Source organism: Gopherus evgoodei, chromosome 3 (assembly GCF_007399415.2).
Source record: "Gopherus evgoodei ecotype Sinaloan lineage chromosome 3, rGopEvg1_v1.p, whole genome shotgun sequence".
Lineage (NCBI taxonomy): Eukaryota > Metazoa > Chordata > Testudines > Testudinidae > Gopherus > Gopherus evgoodei.
Genome location: NC_044324.1, coordinates 152,373,284 through 152,393,039, shown reverse-complemented (window position 1 = coordinate 152,393,039; position 19,756 = coordinate 152,373,284).

The window sequence follows — 19,756 nt, the reverse complement described above, 5'->3', positions numbered from 1 at the left end:
CATTTTTTTCCTGTTGAGACAGTTAAGGCTAGGACTTTGAATGGTCTCTCTCTCTCTCCCCCTTAACTCTATATCCACCCCCAGACAAACCCTTCTAGCTAGCTAGGCATTTCTGCCAAACCCATCACTGTGGTTTCTAGGCAGCTATGACCGTTGCCCAGACCCAGAGAGTGAAAATGGGCAGTTCCTGGGAGAATGCTTCCCAGAGAGCAGTGTGACACCAGCCCAGGCCCACAGCCAGTGGTCACTTGTGACAAGTATCTGATCCAGAGATCAGAGCCTATCCACTGAAGAGAACCTCCTCCAGCCCCGTGGTTTGCATCTCACCATCGGGGAGGGACTGACTGGGAATGGCAGAACAACAGGACCCAGTGCCCCCCGCTCCCTGGATTCATAAGAACGGCCATACTGGGTCAGACCAAAGGTCCATCTAGCCCAGCATCCTGTCTACCAACAGTGATCGATACCAGGTACGCCAGAGAGAATGAACAGAACAGGTAATCAAGTGATCCATCCTGGTGCCGATTCCCAGCTTCTGGCAAACAGAGGCTAAGGACACCATCCCTGCTCATCCTGCCTAATAGCCATTGGTGAAACTATCCTCCATGAACTTACCTAGTTCTTTTTTGAATCCTGTTATAGTCTTGGCTTTCACAATGTGCTCTGGCAAAGAGCTCCACAGACTGTGCATTGTGTGGAAAAAATACTGTCTTTTGTTTTAAACCTGCTGCCTATTAATTTGATTTGGTGACCCCTAGTTTTTGTGGCCAAGCGAGCAATGGGGATCACAGATGCAGCAGGAAAACAGCAGATTCTATGCTAGAACTCCATAGCTGTATGCAGAATATTAGGAGCCATTAGAAAAAGGATAGACAATTACCCTGTGCAGTAACTGAGGTTCTTTGAGATGGGGGCCCTCCCATGGGTGCTCCAGTTTAGGTGTGCCAGCATCCTTGCAACTGGGATCGGAGATCTTCAGTAGCAATGCTCATTGGGCTGCACATGTGTTTCTCCCCATCTCACATTGTGAGCGGTGTCTATATAGTTCTGTGTGGTCCAAACACCCTCAGTTCCTTCTCTACCATAGAGTCCATGTTTGAATTCTGAAGCAGAGGGGAGAAGGGTAGCACAGTGGAGCACCCATAGGGGGACTGTCAAGGTATTTTTTCCCCAGTTTGAACTTTAGTGTCCAAAAGCGGGGACCTGCATGGACACTTCTAAGCTGAATTCCTAGCTTAGATCTAATAGCACTGCCACCAGCCAAAATATAGTGTTTGGCACACTTTCTGTTCCCCCAAAACCTTCCCTGAGAAACCCAAGACCCAAACCCCTCGGGTCTTAAAACCAGGAGAAATAAACTATCCCCCCTCCTTTCCCCCTCCCAGACTTTCTCCTCTCTGGGTTACCCTGAGAGGCTACACTGATCCAAACTCCTTGGATCTTAAAAAAGAGAGGAATTAACCTTCCCCCCCACTCCTTTCCCCCCACCAATCCCTGGTGAGTTCAGACCCAATCCCCTTGGGTCTTAAACAAGGAAAAAAATCAGTCAGGTCCTTAAAAAAGAAAGCTTTTAATTAAAGAAAGAAAAAGTAAAAATTCTCTCTCTAAAATCAGGATGGAAAATGTTTACAGAGTATTCAGCTCATATAGACTAGAGGGACTTCCCCCCCACACACCCCAGCCTGAGATTCAAGTTATAGCAAACAGAGGTAAAAAAAATCCTTCCAGCAAAATAAACATTCAGAAGTTAAGAAAACAAACATAAGACTAATCCGCCTTTTCTAGCTAGTACTTACTATTTTGAACATGAGAGACTGTTTCAGAAAGATTGGAGAAACCTGGGTTGCATGTCTGGTCCCTCTTAGCCCCAAGAGCGAACAACGACCAAAACAAACAGCACAAACAAAGACTTCCCTCCACCAAGATTTGAAAGTATCTTGTCCCCCCATTGGTCCTCGGGTCAGGTGTCAGCCAGGTTCACTGAGCTTCTTAACCCTTGCAGGTAAAGAGACATCAACCCTTAACCATCTGTTTATGACAGGGACACATCTCAAAGAATCTTAGTTACTGCACAGGGTGAGTAACCCTCTCTTCTTCTTCAAACAGTGTCCCTATGGGCGCACCACGTTAGAGGTTCTGCTCAACTAGCTACCTACTTGGAATGCTGGGGCTTCGGAATTGTATTGATTAATGAGGACAGGACAGTGCATCCTAGTATGGTATCTGATGTTGAGTCATCAATGATTGCGTAATGTTGTACGAATGTGTCTACTGATGCCCAGGTGGCCACTTTACAAATGTCCACAAATTGGCACGTTATTTAGAAAGGCTATCAAAGTGAACAGTGATCGAGTGGAATGGTCTGAGTTCCTAGTGGCAGTTGTAGTTTATGTTGCCAGTAGCAAAGGGGAATGCATTCGGATATCCATTTAGAAAGCCTTTGTTTTGATATGGCAGTCCTCTTTCAGCCATAGAGAGGAATAAACATGGTGACTGAACAATTTAGTTCTGTTGAGGGTGGAAGGTCAATGCCCTTCTCACGTCTAAGGTGTGTCCTGTTGCCACATGTTGGTTTCCATTATCAGGTCTGGGGAAGAAGGATGGAAGGTGGATGGTTTGGTTTAGGTGAAAGGATGATGGTACCTTGGATAAGAATTTCAGGTGGGGTCATAACATGACTTTATTGTGGCAGAAGATTCTGTATGGGGGGGGTATGATATGAGGGTATCTATTTTGCCTATCCATTGGGCAGATGTGATGGCTACAAGAAAGACAGTCTTCATAGTTAGGTGCATGTAGGAACAGGTTGCCATGAATTCAAACGGGGAGGCAGTGTAAAACTAGACTGAGATCCCAAAGCAGGGTGGGATATCATACCTCAGGGTACAAGTTTTGAAGGAATTTTTTTTGTCATCAGGTAGGTAAAAACCTAATGGTCTTCTTAGAATGGAATTGAGAAATGGCAGCCAGGTGTACTCAAATGGAGCTCGAGAAGTCCTGATTTCTTGAGTTCAAGGATGTAGTCCAGAATGAATGGTAAAGGACGTTCAGTGATGAAACCTGTTTGGTGTTACACCAAATCATTTCCATTTGTGCAGGTAAGTATGGCATGTGGTTGAATGTCTGCTATTTAAAAGGATTTCTTTTACCTTATCCGAACAGGTCATCTCAGGAGCCTGGAACCTTGAAGGAACCATGGCTTCAGGTGGAGAATCTCCAGATTCGGGTGGCGAATACAATCTGTATCCTGAGAGAGGAGGTGTGGATTCGGCCATAGGGTTACTGGAGGACAAACCGCCATGCGCAAGAGGTAAGGATACCATATTTGTCGTGGTCATGTTAGGGCTATTAGAATGACTCCAGTTTGTTCTACTTGTATCTTGTGAAGCACCCTGAATAGTAGGGGAAAAAGTGGAAAGTCATAAAGGAGATGTGCATTCCATGTGATAGAAAGGTGTTGCCTGGGGAGTGGTGACCCAGATTGACTCTGGAGTAAAATCGTGGACTTTTGGTGTTCTTGGTGTGGTGAATAGATCTATGGTTGGGACTCCTACAGACATTATTCAGTCACTGGGAATTGCCTTGTCTATCTCCCATTTGTGTCCTTGTGAGAACTTCCTGCTCAATGAGTCTGCTGTGGCATTCCAGTGACCAGGTAGGTATGTAGCAGAGAGAGATACTGATGCCACATTGGATGCACCAATTCTACAATTTTAGGGCTTTGATGCACAGGAATTGAGACCTTGCTCCCCCTTGTCTGTTGATATAAAACATACAGGCAGCGTAGTATGTCATTACTCATGTACTTGTTCCTGATTGGTAGAAAGTGGAGACATGCATTGTGGACTGCATATAATTCTAAAAGGTTGATGTACAACAGACTCTGACAGGGACCGCTTGCCCTATATGCGTGGTTCTGTAGATGCCCTCCCCAACTGAGGAGGGAGGCATCAGTCATCAGTCTCAAGGATGGTGGGGGGGTGAAGGAAGGGAACTCACCTGCAGACATTGTGGGGTTTTGTCCACTAGAGCAATGAGTCCTTGATCTTGAATGGTACAGAGAAAGGTTTCTTCAGGCTGTGTCTGTGCAGGTACACTGTTTGAAGCCATCCCTGGAGGCAGTGCATATGGCACCTGGTGTGTTTTACAACTAATGTGGTTGATGCCATATGACCGAGCAATTGCAGGCAAGTTCTGGAGAAGATCTGTGGGCTGGTTCTCACGTTGGAAATTAGGCTATCATGACAAATCTGTGGATTGGTAAGAAAGCTTTGGCCTCTATTGTTCCAACTGTGCTCCAATAAATTCCAGTTGTTGTATCAGTGTCAGTGTTGATTTGTGTGTGGTTAGTTCTAGGCCCAGTCTCAAGAAAATATTCATCGTCCTTATAGCTTCGAGCATGTCATCTCGGGATGGAGCCTTTATGAGGTTGTCATCTAGATATGGGAATATCATAACCCCTTGCCTGTGGAGATGCGCTCCCACCACTGCTAGCATCGTGGAAAAAATTCTGGTGTCTGTGGAAAGGTCAAAAGGGTATTGCTCTGTATTAATAATGGCCCATCCCCAGGACAAATCTGAGAAATCTCTTGTGTGAAGTGTGTATGGAGATGTGGATATATGTATCTTGGCAGCCATGGGCCGAGACCCAGTCCCCCTGTTCTAGTGCTAGGATTGTTGTTAGTAACATGACCATGTTGAAGCGTTGCAGTTTGACAAACTGGTGTGGTTCCTCAAATCCACGACAAGTCTTCCATCCACCATTTTTCTTTTGGATTATGACATATTTGGAGTAAAAGCCTTTCCCTTTGTTTTGGAATGGGACTGGTTTTATGGCACCCAATTGAAATAGGTAGCTTATTTCTTCTCCTAGAAGATGCTCCTGAAAAGGGTCCCTGAAGAGGCATAGGGAGGGCAGGTGAGGGGGCAGGAGGGAGAGGAATGGAATGAAGTACCCTTTGTCTACAAAATTCCAACACCCACTTGTCAGAGGTGATTGTTCACCATGTTGGGTAAAATGGGGTCAAATGGTTGCCAAACTGATGGATTTTATTGATGGTTGCAACATCTGGTCTAGGGGGAAGACATCTCAGGCCTTGACCAAATTTTCAAAACTGTTGTTTCAAGGTAGATGGATGAGGTGTAGCTGACTGCTACATGTCTGCCTATGTTTAGGAAGGGGCCTCTGATGTCTGTGTTGTAGATCATAGTGCCATTAGGGACTGAAAGATGGAAGTTGAGATCTTGGGACAGGTTGGTATCTACCTTGTCATCTCTCTGACGCAGTTGTACAAATACCAAGTGAGCATAGCATTGCTTTCCAATCCTTCAGTGAATGAAGAGATTCATCACTACGCTCAGCAAGGCGTTTGGGGTCTTAAAACAGGAGATCCTCCACAATAGTCAGTACTTCTCTGGGGAATCCCGATAGGTGTAGTCACAAAGTCTGTCTCATGACCACGGATGTCGCTATGGATTGGGCCACCTGTGTCAATAGCATCCAGGGAGGCCTACAGAGCAGTATGTGCCCATAATTGACCTTCAGGCACTAGTGCCTGGACTTGTTCTTGTTTGTCTTCTGGGATATGTTGAATAAAGTAAGTGAATTTGGAATAGTTTTTATGGTTATATTTTGATCGGAGCACAAGTGCCTCGGAGTTAGCAATCCTGAATTGGAGCATGGTGGATGAGTAAGCTTTGCGGCCAAAGAGGTCTAGCCTCTTCCATTCTTTGTCATATGGGGTCATGTTATCTCCCCTTCTCATTCATTGCATAGACTACAAGGGAATTTTGAGTATGGTTGGAGAATAAGAATTCCCTTTGCATGGATATAGTATCTTGTGATTAATGTGCATAAGGCTTGTCAAGTAGTGTCAGGCTAAGTACTGTTAGGCCTCAAACTTCCAGAAGTTGTAAGAAGCGAGTACAGTAGAATCCTGCAAGCATAGACTAAAAAGGAAACTGTCAAGGTAGATACAGACTTGTGGTTACTATGCTCTACAACCAAACACCTCTTTAAGCTAATGCGAGCATTTTTGAGTCTAAAAAATTAGCCATAGAGAAGAGCTGAGCTGAGCATAGGTGCACAGTTCATTAGTTCAAAACAGCCGCAAATGCCACCCTAGAATATTTGGCCACCTTGATTGGTTGACTTGTTTTGAAGCATCTTATACTTATATATAAGATGAAGAGGCGCAAGTGTGTGTGTATGTGGTGACCTAAAAGAAATCACTCTGTCAGGCTCACATACACCCCGGAACCAAAGGGACTTGTGCTTCATGGATTATCTGTGCATGGCCAGCGCAGGAAACGGGCAAACTCTCAATGAAGATAATGTATTTTTGGATGAATGCAGGGCAAGATTTGAACTAAAAAGGTCTGGTTGTGCTTGAGCTGGTTAATCTTAAGTCTGTATTAATACTGTAGGTTAAGTTTATTAGTAAATTGTTTAAGTTGTTTAAAAATAGTAGTGCCTTGTTTTGTGCCTTGGTGAAAGCAGGTACAGTATTGGTGAAGTTAGTTTATAAATCATAGCGGCTTCACAAGTCACTGTGCCTGTCTTCAGTATGAGTTACCATCAAGTTTATCATAAAAGTCAGTAAAAGTTAAGTTGTTAAATAAGTTAATAGGTAGGTTAAAATTAGTAAACTATAGTTGATTAATGTATCAGTATTGCATATGAACTTGTGTTGGTTAGGGATGGTTACAGTACATGTAAAGTCATTAGGCACATTCTATCTGTGTTGCCTTTATAGTCATTAAAAACCTTTCTTGAGGAATAATTAGTTGTGTAGTTTCTCTTTTGCAGACACTATTCAACCTCATTACATCTGTGTTGGGTAGTGGGAAGTAGTGATCACCCAGAGTCCCACTAGGGTCCTAATGTGAGACCTCCTAGGGCTCTGACATGTGCCTCTTCCTTCCATTAATCTCCATATATTTCTGGTTCAGGAGGCCTAGAGACTGATGAGGATGGAGTGTCTTTTGGTCTTTCTGATAAGTGGGTAGTTGAGGAAAGTGTCACCTATATGCCACCCAAAGGACCCAGTATGGGGGAATAGGCTTATAGGGTGACATCCATGGTGCCTTTACTAAGGACTTGGTTCAGTTCTAGTGTCTTGGTATTGAGGATGCATATAGGGGTTATGTTGCACTATCCCTAAATGGAATGGGGTGTGTGGGATACAACTGCGTAGTTCTCCTCCTCACTGAAGAAGGGGAAGGGCAGTTTCAGGTGGTGAGGAAGAGTGTAGTATTATTTCCATCTCCAGGGAAGAGAAGTGAATTGCTGGTAGTTCAGTATGGAGGAGCAGTATCTCTGGGATTTCAGAAATGACCAGATCTCTCGGGAATCTGAACTCTTGTGGTACCAGCATGATCATCATCATTGGTACCACATGGTGCGAGTGCATTGGTGCTGTAGAAGGTCTACACATCGGTGCAGATGATGTTGGTGTTGCGCTCAGAGTGCAGTCTGTCAAGTAGCCAATAGGTACCAAAGACTTGGCTGACGCTGAGGCACTTGGACTCGTGTGTTTAGTTGAGGTAGCTGGTACCGACTTTGAGATTTTTGCTCTGTCTTTGTATCGTGTGATGGTACTCTTTATGTGGTCCTGCCCTCCTAGGGCTTTTCGACCTATCAATAACACAGATACTGGAAGTACCCGGGTGGTCAAAGAAGCTAGGTCTCATTCCATAAGACGTGGAGATCACCGAGCATGCTGGGGGATGCCTTTTGGGGATGGGGTGGGGAGAAAGGTGGCTCCTTGGTGGGTAAGCTCAGGGTGTCTTTCTTGTCATCCTGAGAGACTGTAGATTTTCTCTTTGCAGCACATGGAGAGTGTGGGGCAGCAGATGATGGTGCTGACGGAGACCACTGCACAGGACAGATATTGGGGTCAGGGTCTGAGTCTGACCGCAATCAGCTTTGCATCCTAATCAATTTTAGTTTCAGTTCATGGACCTTTCAGACTTGCATTTGCGATTTGAGGCAGTGGATGCCTTTCTGTGGTATGTGCCCCTCGTCCAGACAACAAATGGACCATGAGTGTCCCTTACTCATGGGGGTGGCCTCGCGGCAAGAGAGGCACCTTTTAAACCCAGGAGAGCTGGGCATAACCTCAAGCACGGAGAACTTCCCTGTAGAGAAGAACGTAAGATCTACACTAAACTAAGAGTTAACAGAGAGGAAAGAATGGAAATAAAAAGGTTTAGTTTGTTTTCTTTTAAGAAGACAATAAGGGGAAACAATTATAGCTCAAAGATATCTCATCATGGAATAGGGATTATACATTCTAATTCTATATATAGTCTCATACTATTCATGTAATGTTTAAGAAAATGTTTGTAAATTAAATTCCAATGGTTCATGCATTAGGGACCCAATTTTATGAGGTTCCCAGGGCTTCTGTATAGATTATTTAGGTTAATCTTTCTATCTACCACTGGGAGTCAGTGTGCAGTCTGGAAGATACTATCAGATGCTTAGTTTTGCAGTTCTCAAACTGTGGATTTGTGTCTCCAGAGATAACATGCTCATTAAAAGCAAAAATATTTTTAAATAAATAATAAATATATGGGAGGTAAGAAACAACAGACCTCAACCCTATGGTCCCTCTGCAAATTTGTGTACACAGAGTCTAGGGTGACCAGACAGCAAGTGTGAAAAATCGGGACAAGGAGTGGGGGGTAATAGGTCCCTATATAAGACAAAGCCTTGAATATCGAGACTGTCCCTATAAAATCGGAACATCTGGTCACCCTACAGAGTCAATCCCTTACCTCTCTCTAAAAGTGCAGTTTCAAAAAGTTCAATGAATAGAAGATTGTTGGGGGTGGAACAGATCTGGACAAGGAGAAGAAGTTTGGAGATAAATGTGAGAAGGGAAGGACAGGCACTAGAAACAAAAGTGAAACTGTTTGAGCAGCATATTGCAGAAGTCTTGAGGTCTGAGTGTAGCCTTAACCGATTTGAGATCTACCATACCATTCTCTCACTAGGGAAAAGCTAGAATGGCAGCAGGCCATGAAAGAGACCCAGTTTGGGAATATTTTAATGAAGTTCCTCTACCTGCGGGTAAGACAGGCATGTGTGCAAAATGCAAACAGTGCTACAACGAAATGCAAGGCCTGGTTGCCTGAATGAAACATCATAAGTGTTCCTTCTCAGGAGGAAGCTGCACTGAAGATGATGAAAGGAACATGTCTGAACATGCAGGATCTTCAGGTTGATAAACTTTTTATTTCATAGTTCTTTCTTAAGGACTGCCTGTCTTCCTTCTGGACTACTCTTGAATTCTCATGTTTGAGCAAAAAAATATACCATAGTTGTTAGTCTATGGTACTATCATTATAGATGCAGTTGTGATAAAAAATAAATAGCTGAAATAGGCAGATTGTCCTCTTACAATTTCACCTTTAAAGTAGTACTGAGTATCAGTGAATGTAACAAGTAATAGTAAATGAGTAGTGCGGCAATAATTAAATAACTACATTGGACTTATTTTATTTAGGAGAATCTATCCTCAACATACAGGATTCTGAAGACTATCCACCTTCAAGATCACCATCATTTTCTATAGTTTCAGCATTCTTTGCCAATGATAGTGTTTCAGTCACATCATGTATGTCACATAGCCACAGTAGATCACCTGTAACAAAAAAAAAAATCTCTATCGTCCAGAAACACCCATAGATAAGTTTGTGATAAGAACAAGCAGATTACAAAAAGAGGTAATTGATGAAAAAATTACCCAGTTTGTTTATGCAACAAACTCTCCTTTCCATATGATTGAGAACCCACACTTCATTAACATGAATCATTAAGACCAGGATACAGTCCACCCAACAGAGCAGATGTCACAGGCAAATTACTGGATAAAGTGTATGAAAGAAATTAAGCAGTGTGCAAAAAGGTCTAGAGGGTGAAATTGTTAACCTGAGTCTTGAAGGGTGGAGCAATGTCCACAATGATCCTGTTATATGTGCTTGTGTGACAATGGAAGAAGGGAACATCTTCTTTACAGAAAGAATTGATACATCAGGAAATGCACACATAGCAGATTACTTACAAGTAGCAGCATTAACAGTTATAACAAACTGAAAAAAAATTCTAATGTCTAGTATGCAACTTGGTCACAGACAATGCTGCAAATGTATCCAAGATTAAAAGAAATTACTTAGAAGAGGTAAAGGTGTATATCAAGGTGAGGTAGAGGTGTATATCAAGAACTGACCTAATCTGATGACAGTTTGTGAGCAAAATCATGAAAAAATAGATGTCACTGTCACAGCCAAAGTTCTGAACATTGGACTTAAGAGAAATGTTGAACACATGCCGAGTACCCTGAAGCCTATTTCTGTAGCCTTAAACAAAATGCAGGGAAATATGTTTTATTGCTGACGCTGTTGAAATTTGGAAGGAACTGAGTGAGATCTTAAAAAAAGAGAAATATGCAATGAGAGTTAAATTACAAGCATTAAAAAAACCAAAATGGACAAGCACTATCTACAGCTCATTTTCTTGCAAATATTCTCAATACTCGGTACCAGGGTCAAACCTTAGCTGCCAAAGAAGGGGAGTTGGCTAGGACAGGGACATCCAGCAATCATCCCTCTACAATGCTAACTATAATAAACTTCAGAGCTAAGGGTGAATCATTCAGAAATATGTTTGCTTATGATGATTTAAAGAAAGTCACACCAGTGAACTGGTGGAGGTCACTTAAGCATTTGGATTTAGAGAGACTGTTGAAGTGATAATCTCACTTTTAACAGCAGTAGCTTTTTCTGCCAGTGTAGAAAGAAAATTTTCTTCCTTTTGACTAATTCATTCCAAGTTGAGAAAGCGATTGGGACCTGAAAAAGCAGGAAAGCTTGTTTTTCATTTCCAGATTATGAACAAACAGGAAAATGAAGGAGAAGATGACTGAGTTAGCTGCAGAAGACAATATATTAAGTTTCTCATGTTGACCTGGCTGACATAGTCAATTTAATTTTTAAAATATTTTATTTAAACTATTTTAGTTAAAAACAACTAACAAAAACAAACCTGATTTAAAAAAAAACTTGAATGTTTCACTACATTCAAAAATTCATATGCTTGTTAAAATATCATATGTTTGCTGCTGAAGAAAAAAATCCAGAATAGATAACGTTGTTTTAGTTAAATAAAACAATTTAAATATCTGTCTGGTGACATTCTCCTCCTAATACAGCATAGCAAGAAAATCCTCCGAATATTAATGATTAACATGTTGAATTGGAGATATTTATGAAGTCATTGGGAGGTGAACTATCTGCTATTTACCTTTGGTAAATGAAATAACCAAACAATCATTCATTTTCTGATATAGCTGTAAAACTAATCTGAAAAGTTTCCAAAATCACTTAAAAATGTATAGTGTATATCTTCTAAAAATGAAACCTACATCTCCCTCTGAGTTGTGAATATGTATTAATGTTATAACAGACAATGTAGAAATCAATCACTTTTCTAGAAACCACTTTTTATGCAGAAATCCATGATTAAATCTTCCTGACTAGTTGATTTAAATCAAATCCACCCTGTTAACAGCATCTCAAAAAATAGTATATTTGAATTGGAAAAGGTACAGAGGCGGCCAACAAAAACCAATTAGGGGAAATGGAACAGCTTCCATATGAGAGACGAAAAAGACTGGGATTTTTCAGGTTAGAAGAGAGGCAACTAAGGTGTGAGGGAGGGGATAGGATAGCAGTCGATACAATCATGAATGATGTAGAGAAATGTGAAGGTGTTAATAGCACTAAGAACCAGGCGTCACCCAATGAAATTAATAAGCAGTAGGTTTAAAAACCAACACATAAGGAAGTCGTTCACAAAATGCAACTCCACCAGGGAGGTCCTTTGGGGCCATCTGCCTGTCCCCAGTCAGCATAAAGGAGGAGGGTTGGGCGTGGGGCTAGCAACTCCACCCCGTAAAAAATCAACCTGCTACAGAAACGCCAACAATAGAGACAACAGAGACTTTTACCCTGGAAAAAGAAGGGTCTTCAATTCGAAGATGCATGACGCTGAGTGGTAAAAGCCGTGAGGAAGCCACTAAGCCGATTACCCTTCTTGCAACCAGGAGGATTACCATGTTGTAGACGGGTTCCGCCGGCTCGACCCTCCCTGAGGGGGAGGGGAGCCACACCAGCCTCCCTGTCTTCCCCGCAATTACAATCCGCTCTGGCCGCTTTTGGCAGGTCAGAGCAGTGGCAAAGTCAAAGGGGGCCCAGCCCTTGGTTCGGGCGGGGCACCAAACACAGTAACAAGCAACTCTGGCCCTTTGGAGCGGGGCAGAGCAGTGGTAGAGTCAAAAGGGGCCCAGCCCTTGGTTCGGGCGGGGCACCAAACACAGTTATAACGGTTCCAGCCTCTTCAACTGGGAAGAGGGGGAATCTGCCACCCGGTTATGGGTGGCAGGGGGAACGCAGGCCCGCCCACTCCTCTGCGTTCCAGCCCGGGGCCCTGGTAGCAGCTGTCACCGCTAACGGTGGTCAGTGGGGTCCTGACCACAACACACTGACATGGGCAAAAGGTAGCTCTGCAGCCTGACTGAAGTCAGCTGCCCCCGGGCTACTTCCTAATTCCCCCTCTACTCCTACCTGGTCCAAGGCCTCTGTTCCGTGGACGTCCAGGACCATCGGTTCCTCCCAATCCGGGCTGGGCAGCAGGTCCGGTAAAGTTTCGGGGAATGCGGGCCAAGCCTGGTCTGGGGGCTCCTTGGGGCCGCAGTAGGGCCGAGGCAGTTCTGGCGGCCCCTCGTCGTAGTAGGGCCGAGGCAGCTCTGGCAGCTCCTGGTCCCTGCCTCTGGCTCGGGCAGCCTCCCAGTCACGAGCGTCAGTGGGCACATCTGCTCCTGCCGGTGGCAGAGCCGCAACTGAAGGCTGGGGCCCGGCTTTTATTGTTCTGGGTCGCCGCCTGACCCTCTGAGGGGCAGGACTTCCGCCCAACGGCCCCGCTCCCGTGGATGACTGACGGGGCTCGATCCTCCCTGAGGGGGAGGGGAGCCACACCGCCTCGCTACACATAGGCGCATGGAACGTGAGGACCATGTACGAGTCAGGAAAGACGGCGCAGGTTGCAGCAGAGATGAGGAGCAACAACCTGACCCTATTAGGCATTAGTGAGACAAGATGGACGCAAGTGGGGCAGAGACGACTGTTGACAGGAGAGTTGTTGCTGTATTCAGGACATGAAGAGAGTGACGCACCCCACACACAGGGAGTAGGCTTCACGTGGTCCAAGCAGGCACAGAGAGCACTGATTGGTTGGGAGGCACATGGTCCCAGGATCATCACAGCATCCTTCAGAACTAAAATGAAGAGGATTAAGATGAATGTTGTTCAGTGCTATGCTCCAATTAATGACAGCGAAGAGGAGGACAAAGATTATTTTTACAACAGACTCCAGAAAATATTAGAGATTCTCCCAAAGACAAAGACATCATCATCCTTATGGGAGACTTTAATGCCAAAATTGGACCTGACAACACAGGATATGAACAAGTCATGGGAACCCACACTCTGGGAGAGATGAGTGAGAATGGGGAGAGATTTGTGTGCACTTAACAACCTGGTCATAGGAGGTAGCATCTTTCCTCACAAGCAGATCCACAAGAGTACCTGGGTATCACCAGCAGGCACAACAGAAAATCAGATCGATCATGTCTGCATTAGCAAGAAGTTTAGAAGATCCTTGCAGGATGTTAGAGTTAGAAGAGGAGCAGATGCGGCGTCTGACCATCACTTAGTGGTGGCCAGATTGAAGCTGACGCTGAAAAAGAACTGGATAGACACGTCAGACAGAAGAGTGAAGTACAACGTCAGCCTTCTGAAGGACCATAAGACCAAGGAAGATTTTGGACTGAGGCTGAAGAATAAGTTTTCAGTATTACAGGATCGATCTGAGGAAGAGGAAGACAGTGTACTAAACAGATGGCAGAAAGTGAGAGACACACTTAGGTCAGTATGCCAGGAAGTGCTTGGAATTAAGTAACACCAGCAGAAAGAGTGGATCACAGCAGAGACCTTGATCAAGATAGAAGACAGAAAGAAGGCGGCAGCAGTCAACAACAGCAGGACTAGAGCAGCAAAGGCCAAAGCTCAAAAAGAGTATGCTGAAGCCCACAGAGCAGTGAAGAGGAATATCAGGAAGGACAAGAGAGAATATGTGGATGAACTGGCAGCGGAAGTGGAGCAGGCAGCATACAGCGGTAATATGAAACTAAGCGACTGTCTGGAAAGTTCAGCAAGCCAGAACGTCCCGTTAAAGACAAGCAGGGAAAGTCTATAAAAGGAATAGAACAACAGATGAACAGATGGGCGGAGCACTTTGAGGAACTCCTGAACAGACCAGCACCACCAAATCCACCAGATATCAAGTCAGCCAACGAGGACCTCCCAATTAATTGCTATAAACCAACCAGAGACGAGATCAGAAAAGCCATCACCATGATGAAGAATAGGAAGGCGGCTGGACCTGATGACATCCCAGTAGAGGCCCTGAAAGCAGACTTGGATGCTTCAGTGGAAATGCTATACCCCCTCTTTGAGAAGATATGGGAAGAAGTAGTGATTCTGGTAGACTGGAAAGAAGGATCTCTCATCAAAATCCCCATGAAAGGAGACCTTAGCAACTGTGCCAATTATAGAAGAATCACACTCCTGTCGGTGCCAGGGAAGGTCTTCAACTGAATCCTCTTAGAGAGAATGAAGGATGCTGTCAATCCACAGCTACGAGATGAACAGGCAGGTTTCCGGCAGAACAGATCATGCATGGACCAGGTAGGAACGCTTCGCATCGTAGTCGAGCAGTCTATAGAGTGGAACTCCTCGTTGTACATCAATTTTGTTGACTATGAGAAAGCATTCGATAGCGTGGATTGAAAGACCCTTTGGAAGCTCCTTCGGCACTATGGCATCCCAGCAAAGGTGGTCAGCCTGATCAAGAACTCCATGTGACAGTATACACTGTGGAGTGATTCATGGAGGGCAGCTTACTAACAGCTTCCAGGTGCAAACTGGAGTCAGGCAAGGATGCTTGTTGTCAGCACTTCTCTTTCTTCTCGTCATCGATTGGATTATGAAGACATCCACCTACGAGCGTAGGAACTGAATCCATTGGACGTTGTGGACCCAGCTTGATGACCTGGACTTTGCTGACGACCTGGCACTCCTTTCGCACAGGAAACAGCAGATGCAAGAGAAGATCAATGTAGTGGCAGCCATGTCATCATAGGTTGGCCTCAACATTCACAAGGACAAGACCAAGATCCTTAGGATTAATTCCACTAGCAGTGACCCAGTCACACTGAATGGAAGCCCCCTGGAAGAAGTGCAGTCCTTCACCTACCTAGGTAGCATCATTGACCAGCAGGGTGGCACAGATGCAGACATCAAAGTAAGGATTGGTAAGGCAAGAACAGCCTTCTTACAGCTCAAGAACATCTGGAGCTCTAGAGAGCTGTCTTTGAAAATAAAAATTCGACTGTTCAATTCCAATGTGAAATCAGTCCTACTGTATGGAGCTGAAACCTGGAGGATAACCAAAACCACCATCAGGAAGATCCAGACCTTCATAAATAGCTGCCTCAGAAGGATTCTCCAGATCCGCTGGCCAGACACCATCAGTAACATCCACCTCTTGGAGAGGACCTGTCAACTCCCAGCAGAGGAAGAAATCGGAAGAAGGTGGGGTTGGATAGACATACACTACGCAAGCAGCTAACTAACATCAGGCAGGCACTGTGGTGGAACCCTCAAGGCAAGCGGAAAAGAGGCCATCCAAGAAACACCTGGAGATGTGACCTTCAGGCTGATAGCAAAAAAACGTTCTAACTGGTTCCAGGTATAGCCCAAATGGCCCAGGATAGAGGACTCTGGAGATCTGTTGTTGGTGGCCCATACCCCGATTGGGGTGACGGGCATGAGTGAGAGTCACAAAATGCACAACCTATGAAACTCATTACCAAGAGTTGTTTTGAAGGCTAAATGAATAACTGGGTTAAACAAAAATTAGCCATTGATGGACCTATCCTCCACGAACTTATTAACCAAGATGGTCAGGGATGCAACCCCATGTTCTGGGTGGTTCTGAATCTCTGACTACCAAAAGTTGCAACTGAATGACAGGATGGATCACCCAATAACTGCCATGTTGTTCATTCTTGCTGAAGCATCTGGCACTTGCTATTGCCGGAATTCAGGAAACTGGGACAGATGGACCATTGGTCTGACCAAGTATGATCTGTCTTACATTTATATACATTACATCCCTTTTTGAAGTAGACATTCACAAATCTCCATGTTTCAAGAGACAGTGCCACATCCCAATACTAATAAACCGACCTTTAGTATGTGAAGCCGCATACCAAATTTCTGTTTCTCAGAAACATAACTGTATTCTCCTCTCGGGAAATACATACTCCAGGAAAGATTCTGAACTGATTTCACATTTAACACCATGACCTCTGAAGTTCCACCAATTAGAACTTGTGGGACATATTCATTTGGCTTTTATAACTTTAGTACTGCAGGAATCATGACTGCTCTACATTTACATTGGGAACCTGTCACAGATCTATAGGATCAGTACTACAGCCCCAGCTTTGGAACAGTCTCTAGGAGGAATCCCTTCAGTGTGCCAGAATCCATAAGAGGTCTCACCTCTTTCTCCCCTGCAAGCCATGCAGCTTCCCTGCCTCCTAAGCCCACATCCAGACTAACCTGCGGCATCGGCGGGTTAAAATCGATTGCTCGGGGATCGATATATCGCGTCTAGTCTGGACGCGATGTATCGATCCCCGAGTGCGCTTACATCGATTCCTGAACTCCATCAACCCAAACGGAGTTCCGGAATCGACATGGAGAGCCGCGGACATCGATGCCACGCCGTCTGGACGGGTGAGTACCTCGATTTTAGAAATTCGACTTCAGCTACGTTATTCACGTAGCTGAAGTTGCGTATCTAAAATCGATTTTAATACCCTACTCTGGACGTGGCCTAAGACTCGACCTCTGGGCTGTCAGCATTCCTAGTTCTCATTGTGAGCTCTGTTCAGAGAGTCCAGCTGAGATAGATTTGTACACTGTCCAGGGATTAATGCACTTCACAAAGCAATTGCAGTGACACTCAGTCTCGTCAAAACAGTTGGGTTTATTAGTCAACCGGAACACAGTATAGGAAGTCCTTCTGTTAGCACAAACCCATGGTCCCTAAATTGTGGTGCATGCCCCCGTAGAGGGGGACAAAGAAACATCAGGGGGCACAGAAAAGCCTGGACCAGCCCCCACGGGAAGCAGGGAGGGAGCATCACCTCAGACTCAGACTTTTAAGGTAAGAAGGGACCATTATGATCATCTAGTCTGACCTCCTGCACAATGCAGGCCACAGAATCTCAAACATCCACTCCTGTTAACAAACCCCTAACCTATGTCATGCTTGATCATTTTTGAAATAAAACGTGTGTCCATGCAACCTAGTCCAACTCTGGTTCTATCTCTGACTCCCAGCTGCTGGCCCCGACCCTCAGCTCGTTTACCGGCTCCAGCCCACAGTCTGCCCCCAGCTGTAGCCCCACCCCCACTCCTGGGGGGGAGGGGGCATACAGACAGGGTAAGGGAGGGCACTACCGTGAAAAGTTTGGGGACCACTGGCATAGACAACTGAAGGTTAAAGCACAGACCATTCTAGTTAGTCAAGCTGTAGTGAATCCCACTGTTCAAGCTGCCTCCTCTTGGTCTAAGCTCCTTGATCATACTCCAGGCGGAAGCAGACTCCCACTGACAGCCAAATCTTATCCCCTCAATGGGCAAGACTGCACACATATGACTCAAAAATATTACAGAAAATTCCAACAGTCACTACTGGCTTTATTGTGGTATTTGCTGTATTTTCTATTCTTGCAGGAAATCCTATAGCTATCACAGTAATATTATAGCAGCTTTTAAAAAAAACAAACAACGTGCCTACTTGTGGTTGCATAGAAGCAACATTTAAGTTCATTTCAGTTTGATATATTACAGCTTCAGAAGTTATTTTCTATCCAGTGAGGAACACTGTCTGAACTGGTAATCGCTCCAACTGGAATGAACTTTAAATGCACCCACTGTACTAAATCATAAGTAGTCTAGAATATAAGGGCCCATATAACTGAAAAAAAAAAAAAAAAATCAGATGTGTCTCTTACCCATTGAGTAAAATACTCTTCTCCTGCAAGTTGTCAGAAAGTGATGAGCTAATACAGCAGTACCGATAAGACAAAATATCAACCAAAAATATTTGGAAAATAGTAAGAATACTATAAACAGTAATTTTTATAAAAGTATTTTTAATAAATTGAAGACTAAGTTTAACATGATAGACAGCTTCTTGACATGTCAAGGTAACAAAAGTCAAATCTCTGAATATTTTATACAAATACTATGAATTACAGTAAACTTGAATTCAAGTTTACAAAAATCTGAAGATTCAACAACTTGTAACCACCTTCCAAGAGTGAAATTTTTCACATATCAAACTGTGATTAGAGTTGCACTGCAAGTTTTAAAGAAAACCAACTGCATTTTTATCAAATTATTTTGAAGTTATTGTTGTGCACTGACAGTACATTGGATATTTTTGGCTCACTGAACAAAAATGGCATCTTAAATAAAAGTGATTTTTTGTAATTAAAGATACAGCATGTATCAAAAGTACTATCTTACAGAAAATTAAAAAAAACACAAACAGGAAGTAAACAGCTTAGAACCCTGATGCAATGAATTATTTTTCTACCCGTTTTATGATGGAAAGACTCCAGGTGTCCAGCATTCTCTCAGTCTTTTGGAGTGCTCTATTCCTAGTACACAGTGTGATTATTAGTTGACTAAAAGTGTAATTCCCTGCTTGACAGTAATGCTGGTGAAAGGTAACTTGCACTATTGCTAACAAATAAGAGCAACCATTAGCAGGGTGGTTTTTTAGGCATCAAGTGGAGACTGAGTTTAGAGCACATGACCATCACTTTAAGATGCAATACGGAATAGACATCAGGGTTCAGATGTCAATTTTTTTTCCCCACAGGATTTAACAAGTGAATGGATGGCTTGAAATAAACAGTCAAACATATGACGATATCTTCATCTGTACAACTACCAATAACATGAGCATATTTTTGTAACAAACTTTCCAACCAGTCTGCTTTATAAAAAATATTAAGTTTTACTTCAATAAAAACTGTGCTGTGTATCTGTACTTCGTTTCTTGCATTGTACATGCTGCAGTTGTCACTTTATGAAAGTATAGAGATTTGTGGCAGCGCTCTGGATGTATTAGAAGCCTAAAAATCTGATGTTGGTACATAAAATGTAGGTAGCAATGAAAACCAGTTGTATTTCTTTCAAAAAAGAGAAAAAAAAAAAAACTATAATACATGCTAGATCTGAAAAAAAAAAAAAAAAAAAAACAAACCACAAAACAAAACCAACAGCCTCAACCCTGAGCTGAAAACAAGAACCTGCCTTGCCAAGAGATAGCACATTACCACCTCAGCTCTAGATTTGAGGCAGAAACCGCCAATTTCCTACTGTCTTAGCTGTATGTAGTGCTTTATTTACTTCAATTATCCTTACCTGACTAGAGACCACCCTATTCACTTTCACTAGAGAAAGTAAGACTGACCTCAATTCAGAATTAAACATGAAAATAAATCAACATGGAAAGTCAACTTTTATGTCTTCTGAAGTCTAA